The sequence below is a fragment of the Myotis yumanensis genome, unplaced genomic scaffold (genome assembly GCF_028538775.1).
Source record: "Myotis yumanensis isolate MYYU_CA2020_CCGP unplaced genomic scaffold, mMyoYum1.0.hap1 SCAF_8, whole genome shotgun sequence".
Lineage (NCBI taxonomy): Eukaryota > Metazoa > Chordata > Mammalia > Chiroptera > Vespertilionidae > Myotis > Myotis yumanensis.
The window spans coordinates 24,416,330-24,432,117 of NW_027223759.1; the positions used below are offsets into that span (position 1 = coordinate 24,416,330).

Here is a 15,788-nt window from a genome sequence, read left to right on the forward strand (position 1 = left end):
CCAGTAAATAACAGTATCTGGTGTCAGGTTAATAACTACTATCCTTTATAAGTAGCTAAGAACATGTATAAATTGTACAAAAATATCTGATTTTTTTTGGTATCAAAATCCCAGGAATTGCTAACACTATGGTGGTCTGTAGCCTGCATCCTTAATTGAGGGAAATGCTAGATTTCAGATTTAGGGCACTGAAAATAAAGATGTAACTTATTCCCGTCCAATTTCCTAGACTCTTTGATTCTATTTTGCTCCTCTTGAAAAGAGCCTCGGGACAGTTGTCTCACTTTAGAATCTGCTTATTGTTTACAGGTGACAAAACTCTCATTTACACGATATTTTGATATAGATGCAGCTCTTTATCCTTAAATATAATTTGGTAGTTTTGACTCAGACATTGCTGAAACATACAAAGTTGATATGTTTAAAATACATTGAAGGGCTTATTTGCTATATGTGACTTCTAGGGGTTTAACTATTTTCTCTTTAGTGTTCATCAACAATATTTAAAACTGCTGCCATATCACTTGATGTTCATTAGTCAGTGAGAAAATGGATATATAAACTCAAACCAACCTTCCTTCTCTAGGAATCTAGAGCTTGGCCTGATTGTACCTTTCTCAGGCACTAGAGTTGCAAAAGGTAGTTCCCAGGTTTGCTAAAATTCCCTGTCTTTATCCTGTGCAACCTCTAGATGGCACTGATTGTTTGACAGTCCTCCTTCCACCCAAAGTTCCTCCCCCACAAAAAACAATTTTGAAATGAGAAAGATTATCTGGCAACTTTATCCACTAAGAGTTGACATCTCCTTCTGAAATGAATTATAGCCCTTTTCATTTCATTTGTATTTTATCTTTTCATGACCATTACATCATCTTGCTCTTCCTTTGATTCTCCAGAGGCTTTTTCAAGTCCATTAGAACTTCAGCAATTCAAGATGGTTCGCATCCATTAGAACTACCTTCTCTAAAACAGTCAGTGCTTTTCTTGCAGGAGCACAAGCCGTGGGAAGTCTTGCTTTCTATCTGCATTGCTGGCCACAGGGGCATGTTGAGAGCAGTAAAACAATTCTGTGAACTGCCTTCCTGTCACAGGGGCTGAGATTCTTGTCCTGCAGTGCTTCAGAGAAATCACATTCTGGGGCCAGTGCATCAGTTGTGGGTCATAAACAGGACAAGGGCTGCACTCCATAAAAGATTGCACCAATATGCTCCTCAGTGATACGGGATTTGTGAGAAGTATGTTTAAAGGAGTCATAAAATGTAACTGTGGTTTAAAACTGTCTCTTGAAATAAGCACATATATTATATTAGCAACTGAAGCAACCAACCAGCAAGAAGCACAATCGAAATCCATCCCTAGCAGTGCCGAGTCCTGAGTGCTATTAACTTTTCATGACTTCGCATATTTCATGTAAAATTACATAACGTAGACCAGTGAGTGCCAGCTACTGTACTTAACACTTGGATCAAGAGGGAGGGACCTGGCTGGTTATCTCTCAGCCTCTGATAGGAATCACCATTGGAGCCCTACCTACATCTGAGTGTATGGAATCAGATTGTTCATTCTAAACATTCATAACTCCATTTACCATCCAAAGGCAAAGTTGTGTTTAGCTCCCCCAATCTAAAATTTCATCCCAGACTATATCAACTTACAAAATGTTTATTACACCTCCTAAAGTTAAGATTGTCATGAATACTAAACTGTGGATTTTCTTTTCCAACAAAGAAAAAAACAAAAGGAAAGAGGACATAAGCTCTTAAAGCTTAGAAGGCCATTTTTATTGTCTGGTACCATACTACTGCTTTGGGGCAAATACTTAGGGGCATAAGGTGGAGAAGGATAGTTTGAGAGAGGGCCGCATTAGTCAAAAGTCAAAACTGCTTGACAGAATGAAATAAAACTAGATCACAATAGGACTCTGTCTCTCTCTGGGTTTTCTGTGACCATGTTTATCTGTTTACCAGAGAAGAACTATTTTCCCATGGCATTGGAAAAGTAATTGCCTGCCATATCTGATATTCCCAGGCAAGAGGCCAGTCCCAGAGCACCAATTTTGTGTAGTTCACCGCTGGTTGCAGGTGGTGACCCCAGGATTCTCCAGTGTTACCCTGTGGCTACCAGAGAGACCTTTCCCTCCTGGGCAGGGAGAACAGGAGGGGACCAATCTCACAATGCATTTGGTACTTTAGTCACAGTGGTTCTTTGAAACATTTCAAGGGCAGTTTCGCCTGTAATGACAAGAAAGTAAGGAGCCACCTCAGTCCCTGGAAATGGAATGTTAGAGAGAAAATTATGCCTTCCAGTTCTAATATATTTGTCTTCCTAAATGCTTCTAATTTGTATTGTTTTTCCCCCCCCAAAAAATTGTTACCTTTAGGTCTGGATATGGGAGAACCATTTGTTTTGACTTAAGTTGGCCACACTCTTTTTCTCAGCTTGCCCTACAAATTACCATGGAGTTCTTGCCTTTGGCCCAAAGAAAAAGAGGTGGCAAGTAGTAAAGCAAGTAATAATAATGGTAATAAAATTGTAGGCCAGAAGTCTGAATCGTGAAAGAATTTACTTATTTTCCAATAAAAGGGGTAGGATATGATAATAGAGATTCCGTGTGTGTGTGTGTGTGTGTGTGTGTGTGTGTGTGTATTTTATATACGCCACATAAGAATTATTTTATAATTCAAGAATTTTGTTTCTTTGGAAAATCAACTTTGTTAGAGGTAGACTTACCTTTGCCAACATTTTTGGCCATGCCCTCTAGTCTTTCTTTTCTCTGTTTTTTTTTGTTTTGTTTTGTGTCTTTATCTGATCTCCCTCCATGATCAGACTACAGATCAATCAGTGTAACTCTTGATTTTCCACAGCCTTTAACTTTGTGCTGTACAAATAATATAATGATCTCCTCGCAGTCTGCTTCAGCCAGACAACTGGGTCTGCCAGTTCCCTTGGCATGGGCCAGGTGGGGAGCATGGAATACATTTCAGGAAAAACAGATCGATTTGTTCAGGTGTGAGCAGTGGTTTCTTAACTGCCAAACATTCCAGTTCAACAAGATGTTCCAGGAAAAGTATAATTTTGGAACTAGTCCGTTCAGCTCTAGGTAGGAGAGGCCACTTAATTACTCTCAGGTGCTCAGAGCAGAAACAGCAGAGCAGGGTCTTAGCCTCGCAGCATCCAAGACTGGTGGGCGGACCCAGAGCCCTCCTACAGGTAAGGTAGGGAAAGTAAGGGAAGGAACTGGACCAGGTCTCCTTCACAGCAGAAGGCACTGGCAAGTGCCCAGGCCAAGCCTTGGGCAGAGAGTAAAGGAGGCATCGTAAGACGGAACCCCAGAACTCAATTCGTCTCAGATTCCCTAAGATCTAATCAGACTCGCTCTTGCTGTTTTGCTGTCAGCATTCCTACCTCTCTCCTGCCATTTCTCATTACTTTATCTCCCAGCTGAAAAGGTTCATTGTTTAATAATCTGCAGCATTTCTGCTAATGAATCCAGTCCAAACGTTTGAACTCTAAGACAAGTATGTCCTGAATCTGCTTTCTTCCCCATTTCTCCTCATGTAAAGCAGAAGGTTATGGGAGAGAGACACTAGGGAAATATGGATACTTAGTGGTTTTCCAAAAACTTAAACTCCAAAATATTTCACTGAGCTGCATGCTATTAAAAATCAACTCCCTCCCAGCTATGTAATGGAGAGCTTCCTATTCTTACAAAAGGACCAAGGACTCTGATGGAGGCAGAAGAAGGTAATTCAGTGCTTTGACCTGAAAGACCGAACATTTTCCCATCAATCTCAGGAGGAAGCCCAGTCTATGTAAGTGCTGCTTTTTACGTTGGCCTATTCCATGATGGCAAATTGGAGAAAGCACCTGCATTTATAAGTTAAGACAACTTCACACAGAGCTCATGAGAAAACATAGTTTGGGAAGGGATGAACCTCAGACTGTCAAAGAATTTAAAATCCATGGTTCATGGCCAGGATTTCTCACAGGGCTAAATCATAAATAAGGTTTCCCAGGGAACCGAGCTCAATCCAAATACTAAATATCTCACTAACGACAATCAGTCCGTCTGAGCTGGTGTCTACATGCACAAACGAGTTTGGCTCTTTGATGCGTATGAAAATCATTTTAGTTCTGAGAACAGATTAAATTCACAAGGGCCTTTCCCACCCCGACATATTGCCAAACTGGCCCAACTGATTTTTTTTTCCCCACTCTCTGGGTGTACGATAAATAATCATGTGTATAGTCAAAGCACAAAGGGAAAAGCAATGATGCCTGAAGAATTTGGAGAGGGTTAAGGACGAGCCAGAAGCTGTTGCTATGAGAATACCCTATAGTGAGAACCAGTGAGGAAATGTGATCCGTGTCCTTTGCCATGACATAGCAGTTGGACTATCCTTTTTAATCTCCTCATTTTTCAAACTGATGCATAGTGTTCCTCATGTACTCACAGAAGCGTCTTACAGAATAAAGCCACACACTGAACCCCAGGCATGACAGGAGCTGTATGGTGCTAGATTTTATTTTTGCTACTATTTTCATATCAAGATTTTTTTAAACATAGTTTAGGTTTATGCACCATCCTTCATTCAATGTGCAACTCCAAATAAGAAGGAGCACACTCAGTCTGCTAAAAAATGAAAAAAAGTGAAATAGCCAATTTTTTCTAATATTAAGGAACTTTAAATTACATTTTAAGGGAAGGTACACATTTTCACCAATTCAAAGAATAATAAAATTCAGTTCTAACAGGAGAGCAGGGAAACTGATATTTCCACACATTATTGGGGGCCCTGGAATTAGCTCCAGTCATTTGGGAAAGCGATTTGGAAATACATATATATATCAAAAGTTCCTAACAAAATCACCTAAATATAAAAGAGGCTTTAAAAGCAAGATGTCCAACAAAAACCAACTCACTGTAACAGAAAAATGAGGCAATTCTAATATTGTCTAGTAGTATGATTGAGCAAATCACAATACAAACTTAGAATTTGGTTTATACAGTCAACATTGTGCTTATTTTCCAAGAAGCAAATGAGAAAGATGATTATAATATGTGACTCTCCAAAGCAGAATACAATTTAAAGAATACATAATGGGAAGAACCAAGATGGTGGTGTAGGCAAACGCCTGTACTCACCGCCTCCCACAACCACATCAAAATTAGAACTACAATACAGAACAACCATCATCCAGAACTGCTGCAAAGCTAGCTGAATGGAAGTCTGACAACTAGAAAAGTAAAGAAGAAAGCACACTGAGACTAGTAGGAGGTGTGGAAGCACAGAACGGGCTGGTCGGGCACCCACGTGGGCCGCTTTTTTAATCCGAAGGAAGATAGTCTCTGCGGAAACTGCCTAGGGGAGCAAGGGGACCCAGCCCCCACACCAGACACCCAGCCCAGGATCCCAAAGCAGGGAAAAGAAGTCCCTACGGGCATTAAGAACTACAGGCTGTAAAAACCAGTGCGGATTGGGATTCAGTGAAACAGGCTGCTGGAGACTCAGATGTTCCTCCTAAAAGGCCAGTACCATGAACTGAACTTACAACGTCATATTTCCTCTGAGTTCCAGTGCTGGGCAAGGCTCTGGGGGACACAGACACATACGAGGAAAAACTGGACTGTCTGGCATCTGCAGGAACTCAGGGGCGGCTTTCTCTCAGACCAAGTTGCTTGCATCGGTCATTGTTCCTATGCTGGTACCTCCTCAGTCTGAGGGCTGACTAGCAGCCATTTCTGTTTGCTCTACCCTGGAAATTCCCTGAGATCCTGCCCCATCAAATTTATAACCCCACCCAAGCTGCCTGCAGCAGCTTTTGCCTTAGAAATTTCAAACAAGCTGCAGCTGGGTCAAGGAGCCCCAAACCTATCAATAAAAGGCCCAAGACCTAGCACCAGCACCAGCCTGCCTTGCTTCATAGCTGGGCTTCATCTGGGCACTTCCAAACCCAAAACAAAGAGGAAGAATCTGTAGATTTCTCTGTAGCTCCTGCTGGGTGTCCCAGGCAGTGGCTGACTTTGCACCTCCCTGGAGTACCAAGAGCCAGTGTACCCAGTGGTCAATGTCAGACCATACCACATTACAACTTTACACATCCATAAGCAACACACTCAAGGGGCAGACTCAGTGAGCACCAAAGCCCCACTGAAGCAAGTCCTGCTCCATAAGGGTGTCTCCCTACAAAGCAGTTCTCCCACTGGAGTCACAGCTGGTCCTCATAGACAATTAGCCTGGGGGTCAATTCCTCCCAGTGACACAAACAGCAATCAAGTCTCAACTACAATAAGACTGTGCTCATAGCCCACACAGAGTGCACCTACAGTGTCTACCTCAGGTGTTTGGGAAGGCTGAGCCACTGGGCCCCATAGAACACCTACTACACAAGGCCACTCTATCAAGGAGACTTAGCAGCTCTACTCAATAGAAACAAACACAGGGAAGCAGCCAAAATGCAGAGACAAAGAAACATGTCACAAATGAAAGAAATGGAAGAAAGCAAATGACTGTATATAGAGTCATTTGCTTTCTTCCATTTCTAGGTTTACTCAAGAATCTTCTAGAAATCTCCAAGGGACTTAGTGAGACTTTCAAAGATCTTAGTGAGAATGCCAAACACATGGAAAATGACCAGTCAGAAATTAAGCATACACTGACTAAAATAAAGAATAATATACAGGGATTAAACAGTAGACTAGAGGATCCCGAGAATCAAATCAACGATTTGAAATAGGAGGAAGCAAAAAACACCCAACCAGAAAAACAAAAAGAAAAAATAATCCAAAAATATGAAGATAGTGTAAGGAGTCTCTGGAACAACTTCAAGCATACCAACATCCAAATTATGGGGGTGCCAGCAAAAGAGAGAGAGCAAGATATTGAAAACCTATTTGAAGAAATAATGACAGAAAACTTCCCCTACCTGCTGAAAGAAATAGGCTTACAAGTCCAGGAAGCACAGAGAACCCCAAACAAGAGGAACCCAAAGAGGACCATACCAAGACACATCATAATTAAAATGCCAAGGGCTAAAGACAAAGAGAGAATCTTAAAAGCAGTAAGAGAAAAACAGTTATTTACCTATAAGGGAGTGCCCATATGACAGTCTGCTGATTTCTCAACAGAACTATGCAGGCCAGAAGGGAGTGGCAAGAAATTTTCAAAGTGATGAATAGCAAGGACCTACAACCAAGATTACTCTACCCAGCAAAGCTCTCATTTAGAATTGAAGGTCAGATAAAGAGCTTCACAGACAAGAAAAAGCTAAAGGAGTTCATCACCCCCAAACCAGTAGTATATAAAAGTAGGGGCCCAGTGCACAAATTTATGCACCTTGAAAGGAACTGTGGGCCTCAAGGCTGCAGTAGGCACAGGGATGGGTATCGGCCTATCCTCTGCACCCCCACCCGGCCCCTCCTGCCGCGGCCCCAATCCCCTGTCTGCCGGCAGCCCAGCTCCTGCCGCTGCCACTCCCACATGCTGACGGCTCCTGCCCCGTTCGCACCCGCTGAAGGTGCAGAGTGATTGGGGCCAGCGCCAGCAGCAGGTGTGAGCAGGATGGCGCCATCAGCGGTGCAAGTGGCAGCTGCTGCCCCGATCACCCCTCAGGAACCCCCATCGCCCCTGAGGAGTAGGGGGAGGTGGAGAAGCCCTTGGGGGCAATTGGGGCCAGCAGCCACCGCTCACACACGCTGATGGCGTTGAGTGATCGGAACCAGCACCGAGCACCGGCAGTGGGTGTGAGCAGGGCTGGCACCAGCAGCAGGTGCAAGAACAAGGAGGGACTATGGTGCACAGGAGCAAAGAATTTTCAGTAACCACCAGAGGCTCACCCTGATGACAGCGACCAGTACCCCACCTTGGTCTGGTGCTCCTGCTCACCTATTCCACCATCCTGCCACGGCCGACGCCTGCCATGTTCCTCGCACGCCCCCTGCTGACCAGTGCACATCATAGCGACCAGTTGTTCGGTTGTTCTGGTTGTTCTGCCGTTCAGTCTATTTGCATATTAGCTTTTTATTATATAGGATGCTGAAGGGTATTCTTTAAGAAGAGGAAAAAGAAGAAAAAGAAAAAGATCAAAAATATGAACAAAATGGCAACATATACATATTTATCAACAATTGAATTTAAAAATCAAATGAATAAAAAATCTAATGAACAGAATAAACTGGTGAATAAAATGGAATCAGAGGCATGGAAATGGAAAAGACTGACAATTCTCAGAGGAATGGGGAGTGGTGGGCAGGAAGAGATTTAAAAAAATCTTATATGCATATATGCATTACCTATGGACACAGACAATAGTGTGGTGAAGGCCTGGGGTAGGGCAGGAACTGGGTAGAAGCAAGGGGTATGGAGAGAAAAAAAGGGACATTTTTAATAATCTCAAGAATGAAGATTTTTTAAAAATAATGTATAATGATATGTATGATATTACCTTAACCCTGTGAAAAGATTAATATAATTAAAGATAAAATGAAATGTGAAAAAAATAATACTTGCCCTGTTAAGAGTGGGATACTTTGCCTTTTTAAAATTTTATTAAATGTTTTGGGTGACATTGGTTAACAAAATTATATAGGTTTCAAGTGTACAATTCTATAATACATCATCTGTATATTGCATTGCGTGTTCACCACCCAAAGTTACACATAAATGAACTCAAAATGGATCAAAGACCTAAATATAATACATGAAACAATAAAATACATACAAGATGCCCTGACCAGTTTGGCTCAGTTTGGCTAGAGCGTCGGCCTGTGGACTGAAGAGTCCCAGGTTCGATTCCAGTCAAGGGGCATGTACCTTGGTTTCGGGCACATCCCCAGTAGGGGGTGTGCAGGAAGCAGCTGATGGATGTTTCTCTCTCATGGATGTTTCTAACTCTCTATCCCTCTCCCTTCCTCTCTGTAAAAAATCAATAAAATATATTTTTAAAAAATACAACAAGAGAATATAGGTACCAGATTTATGGGCTTTGGTCATAGGGAGGATTTTATGAATTTGACCCCAAAGGTAAGGGAAGTAAAAGCAAAAATAAATGACTGGAACTATAGCAAACTGAAAAAGTTCTGCATAGTATAAGAAACCACCAGCAAAACAAAAACGCTGCCTTCTTAGAACAAGTTGAACCCCCAAATCAAAGAAAGAAGGAACAAAGGAGATATTGAAACTCAGAAATAGGATAGAAGTCACTGCCTTATCAGAAAAAAATGCCAAAATCAAAAACAACGTATCACCATTAGGGCCCAGCTGCAAAAACACAAATCTAACCTCAAGACTGTAGGTTTATTCAGGTAAAGTCACTGACAGATTCACACAGAAGCACCAGGCACTGGTTTTAGTTACTCAACTTGAAAACCATCTCCAGGTTGAAGGGAAACAAGGAAGAGGAAGCTCAGGCTTCTGAAGAAAGACTCAAAAAGTTAAATATGTTTCGTCTGGGGAAGAAAGATTGAGAGGTGATCTCATTTCAGTGTTTGGATACCTGCAGCAGATATTCCAGACCCAAGGACGTGACTTGTCCTATTCACTCAGGAGCAATGGGGAATGGCAGAAGGAAAGGGTTACATTAGAAAGGCTTCCTCTCAAAGGTAATTAGATGTTTATTCCACTTTTAGCCTGAATGACAGGATTACAGTCCCCTCCCCATCTGTAATCCAGGGAGAGTAATGCTTGCCACATATATTTTAATGGATGTAACATCTGTAAAATACTTGGAGCTCTTCAGATGAAAGATGCCATGTGAGCTCCAAGAATTATTGTTATTATTTTTGTCTCCTGCCTTCCCTATGGGTATGAGTTTCCTTGTGACGTTTGTGGGGCCCCTCCAGCCAGCCAGCTGCTCTGTAGCATGTCATCCCAGTGATATTTTACATCCTTCACGTGGTTGTGATCGTACCCAGAGCAAGAGCAGCTGAAATATTCATTGTTTGTCTTGAAGGAAGTAAAAGTAGTCACAACACCCCTTGAGGGCTCAGGGCTCAAAGCTTTTCCCAACATCCACTGGAAGGCTTATGTCCAGGCCTCAGAGTGGTGGCATGTTTGATAGGCTTTGTCTTTGTCTTTATTGCCTTTGAATAGCATCATCTGACGGCAGAGCCTTGGACATATATCCTCCTTCCAGGATTTATTTTTTATTTTTCATCTGATTTACACATTAATCTTCAGAGTCAAGCAGATGCTCCTTACTTTACTTAGGATAAAACTGAGGCCCAGAGAAAGCCACTAACTTTCTGAGGCCACCTGAGTGATGTTGAAATTCATTCTTTGATCCGTAGTCCACTACCCACCGCTGTACCTACTATATTGCTCATGACTTACAGTTGATTGTCACTTTCCAGCATTTTGATAACTGTTAATTTTGTTCATCTTTCTTTTATTTCCCCTCTAACAATTTCCTGGCTCTTGTATCTAGAAATATCCTCATCCCATTTCTTCCTCAGCATTATTCCAGAGTTCCTAATTATACCACTATTGGTTTGAACAGACAAATACTTTTTCTTACTGAAAGCTCTGAAGATCTCCATGAAAAGATATATCAAAGGAATTAGTAAATGCTAAGTCCTTCCTATATGCCAGATACTATGGCAAGGCTTGGTATATATTATCTCATTGAATGCTCCTAACAGCTCTCAGAGGTAGATTCAGTTATTCCACATTTTATTTTAAAAATGAAACTAATGAAGCTTTAAAGGGAACTCAAAATGAAGCCATCTGACCCTAGCTATCAGCTATCATGTTTTACTCCCCCATAGCACATTCACTCTTAAATTAGGTTTCTCAAAGAGTGTTTTGCTTATCCTCACATAAGAAGTAAATAAAAATAAGATTTCCCCCACCACTACCACCATCACCATTTTTAAAATGAAATAAAGCAGGACTGGATTTATGACCAAGTATCTTTACTAATAGAATCGTGTACCTCTGTTACAAAAACACACAATTAATGGTTTACTTTTTCCAAACCAAAAGTCTAGGTAATAAAAAAAATCATATCACCCAAGTGAAATTTCACCAAGAAGCAGTTAAACAATAGCTAAATCCAAATTTCTGTGCTTTGGAAAACTCTCAGTTATAGTACATATACACAATTCTTTTGTCCCCCAACTCACCCTTGTCTCCCAGTTTCAATCACCGTAACTATATTATTCACAGATATATATTCTCATATTTCATTTTAGACCAGTTAAGATATCAGCAATAAAGAACAGAAGTGGCTGGGATATATCTAAAAATGGATAGCTGAGAGATACAAAAATATAACTTATACTAGAGGCCCGGTGCACAAAAATTTGTGCACTTGGGGCGGGGGGGGGGGGGGGGGGGTTCTCTCAGCCTGGCCTGCGCCCATTTGCAGTCCAGGACCCCTTGGGGGATGTCCACCTGTCAACTTAGGCCCACTCCCCGGGAGATCAGGCCTAAGCTTGCAGTCAGACATCCTTCTGGCAGCCAGGGAGCCCTCGGGGGATGTCCGACTAAAGATTTAGGCCCCCAAGGGAGCTGTGATGATGAAGCTGGGGTGACAGAGGAGCCATGCTGTCCCGCCCCGTCGCCCTGGGTCGGGTCGCACACGGGACGCCCGGGCAGGCCAGCTGATCGCTGCTGCCCCACTCGGCCACCCTGGGTCAGGTTGCACACAGGACGCCCACCACCCCAGTAGCAGATAGCAGGCCTGGATGGCGGCAGGGCAGGCGGGATGGCGTTGTCCCGCCCCACCGCCCCGGGTGGCAAATAGCAGGCCCGGATGGCAGTGGGGCAGGCGGGATGGCGCTGACCCGCCCTGCCTGCAGTATGCAAATTAGCCGCCATCTTTGTTGGCGGTTAATTTGCATATCTCACTGATTAGCCAATGGGAGGCATAGTGAAGGTACGGTCAATTACCATGTTTGTCTATTATTAAATAGGAATCTATGATCAAAAGTATTCTGAAGCACAGCTGGTGTGTCTCAGTGGATTGGGCATGGTCTTGTACACCGGTTCGATTCCCAGTCCAGGCACATGCCTGGGGGATTGTGGGCTTGATCCCTAATGGGGCACATGTAGGAGGCAGCCAATTGCTCACAGTGACATTTCTATCTCTCTCTCTCTCCCTCTCCCTCTCCCTCCCACCTCTCTAAAAAATCAATAAAAACATATATTTTTAAAGTATTCTCAATAGGCTTGTATACTTCACAAATCAATGTGTTTTAGTTTCTGGGTTGTGATTAACAACTGGTATGAAACTTAAGCAGGAGTTCCTATTTTTGTTAATTAAGACTATATAAACAAAAACAATTGGAAGAATTCGAAGAAGAATTGCAAAACAAAAAAAGAGACCATAAGGAACTTGTATATAATTTTAATTCCATCTTCTCAGGGATAACTAACCTTCACACCTTCTTTTCTTTTCCATCCTAATGCTGACTCATGCTGATTTGACTTCTTAACTCCACGGGCCTGAATGATTTGAAACTACCTTCCAACTATTTCTCTGATCCAGACTTCCCTCTACTCCAATCAGTCCTGAGCATCAAATACTAATTCAAATCCTGGATCCTAATCTCTTGCTTGCCAATCCATTCTTCTAGCTATCTATAGAATTACCTTCCCCAAATATAGAATTGATCCTGACATTCCCCAGGCTCAAAGCTTCCAATAATTCACCAATTTTATAAATCCTGGCAGCTAAATGTCAACTGTATAGGTCTCTGGCCAATTTTTTCTCCCAACAGATACTTTCTCACTACCTCTATCCACCACATCTCCTCATCCACATGAACTCCACCTTTTAATCTACAAAACTTAAAAGAAGAGAAGGGAAAGGGTCAACATTTATTGAGCATCTTTCATGCATTAGAGTCCCCACCAGCTATCAAGGATCCCATCCTGTATCATGGGCCTGGAGATAGGATGGTTGGAACAAGGTTCATGAATTTTATTTTATTGATATTAGTCTCTCAAGTCTTATATCCTAAGTTTGGCTAATATTATCCTTTTAGTATTGTTTAAACTGTTCTCTTTCTTCTGTATTTCGTATTTCCTTGACACATGAATAAATCTACATTGTGTCAAGAACTATGCAAGATCTGAGATTTTACCCCACTTGCAAGTTAGCAACTCAGTCTGTCTCAGAGACAAAGGACAGTTTTTACTCACAGAAATAACAGTACCCAGAGTATCAGCATTTGTTCTGGTTCCCAAGTCCCAATTCCCACAAAGTGACACAGAATGAAATTTTGTCGCAATCCGTTGATCTAGAGGTTTGATTGGATACAGTGAAATCTAGCTGCCCCATTATTTATTCTTATACCCCCAATGCTTAACAGTGTGCCTGACACCAAGTTAGTTCTCAATAAATAATACCTAATATTTTTGAATATTTATTATATATTCTAAGTATCAAATACATTTTACCCCTTAATCCTCCCAAGAATCATTTGAGTTAAGTACTAGTGCCATTGTTCGCCCTATACACTTAAGGTAATAATGCACAAAGAGGTAAGTAACTTGTTCAAAGTTGGGGAATTGGCAAAGCTGGAATTTAAGCTTAGACTCCTGTGTGCATACCTTATCCCCTACACTATAGGTCTGGGCAAATTTGTAGAAAGCAAGAAATAGTAAATGGATGAGTGAATGAATGAATGAATTTCCTAGTTTTCTTCAGCAAATGATTACTTTGTTGTATTAAGTAAACCTACAAATAAGGGATATGATGCCTGTTTGTCTTCCTTGATTGTTAAACCTGGAAAAAGCTTAGTATATCCCAATTTTTTTCACAAACAAGGAAGTTAATGTTAAAACACCCAAGTTACACAACTAATTAGTGACAGAGCTGGGACTAGAACACAGTCTCAACGTGCTACTCACAGATGAAAATTTGGTAAATATTTTGATGTTTGTGAAGTGTTGTGAAACAAATATTGCTTTCCTATTTTCTTTGAAAATAAATTATTCCGATTTAACTGAAAAACACATGCTGGATTGCAGAGAAAGGAAGGTGAGAATGACTGCTGCTTCAATATTTTCTTTCCTCTTCCCTTCAGAGGTGATCAGTAGGTGAAGGAAAAACCTTGGGCACCAGCTCTAGGAGATGGTTACACCATTGGCCTCCATTGGTCAATCTCTTTGGTCTGAAAAGCAAAGGCGTAAAGAGAACGCAAGGGAAGCAGCAATGAGTCGCCACCACCCCATGAGTGCTCACAGTGGGAGCCAGATGCCTCCTGCTTCCATGTATTCAAATATAAAACACGTGTACTTCATATTTACAGCCAGTGTTCAAGAGCATCACAGGGCACAGGCCACTTTGGAAAACAGTGTTTTAAAAAAATGAAAACCGCCTCTCGCCAGGCGTCCTCGTGGGAGTGACATCGTCTTTAAACCCTGCGTGGCAATCCCTGACGCACCGCCGTGATGCCCAGGGAAGACAGGGCGACCTGGAAGTCCAACTACTTCCTTAAGATCATCCAACTTCTGGATGATTATCCAAAATGTTTCATCGTGGGAGCAGACAATGTGGACTCCAAGCAGATGCAGCAGATCCGCATGTCCCTCCGCGGGAAGGCTGTGGTGCTGATGGGCAAGAACACCATGATGCGCAAGGCCATCCGAGGGCACCTGGAGAACAACCCGGCTCTGGAGAAACTGCTGCCTCATATTCGGGGGAATGTGGGCTTTGTGTTCACCAAGGAGGACCTCACTGAGATCCGGGACATGCTGCTGGCCAATAAGGTGCCAGCTGCTGCCCGTGCTGGTGCCATTGCCCCATGTGAAGTCACTGTGCCAGCCCAGAACACTGGTCTGGGGCCAGAGAAGACCTCCTTCTTCCAGGCTCTGGGCATCACCACTAAAATCTCCAGGGGCACCATTGAAATCCTGAGTGATGTCCAACTGATTAAGACTGGAGACAAAGTGGGAGCCAGCGAAGCCACACTGCTGAACATGCTGAACATCTCCCCCTTCTCCTTTGGGCTGATCATCCAGCAGGTGTTTGACAATGGCAGCATCTACAACCCGGAAGTGCTTGACATCACAGAGGAAACTCTGCATTCCCACTTCCTGGAGGGTGTCCGCAATGTTGCCAGCGTATGCCTTCACATTGGTTACCCAACTGTTGCATCAGTACCCCATTCTATCATCAATGGGTACAAGCGAGTTCTGGCTTTGTCTGTGGAGACTGATTACATCTTCCCACTTGCTGAAAAGGTCAAGGCCTTCTTGGCTGATCCATCTGCTTTTGTGGCTGCTGCCCCTGTGGCCGCTGCCACCACTGCTGCTCCTGCTGCTGCTGCAGCCCCAGCCAAGGTTGAAGCAAAGGAAGAGTCGGAGGAGTCGGACGAGGATATGGGATTTGGTCTCTTTGATTAATTACCAAAAAGCAACCAGCTCAGCCAACTCTATTTGAGAAACAAGGAAATAAAGCTTACTTCTCTTAAAAAAAAAAAAAAAAATGAAAACCTATGTTGACTTTGTATGTTGGCTGTCTGCCATTTTTTTTCATGTGCCCCTCCTCCATTACTTAGAATTACCTGTTGTGTGTAGGGAAGATTTTGTTTCATAAAGGAATAGAACTAAAAATGTACTTTCTCTTTTACTCATTCAGTCATTGAACAAATATTGTTTTGAGCACCTAATATGTCAAAACCTGTGTGAGACTGAGGGCATCCAAGCAATGAACAAAGATATAGTACCTATCTTATCTTCATGAGGTTATAGTTAGAGAGATGACATTAATCAAATAAACTTCTGAGTATACAATTATAAATTATATTAAGTTCTATAAAAGAAAAAAAGATTGAGATA

At 42.3% G+C, this 15,788-nt stretch overlaps 1 pseudogene; it reads left to right on the forward strand.

The window, feature by feature from the left end:
- Positions 1-14,333: 14,333 nt before the first annotated feature.
- Positions 14,334-15,430, forward strand: LOC139015051 (large ribosomal subunit protein uL10 pseudogene; annotated as a pseudogene).
- The last annotated feature ends 358 nt before the right edge of the window (positions 15,431-15,788 follow it).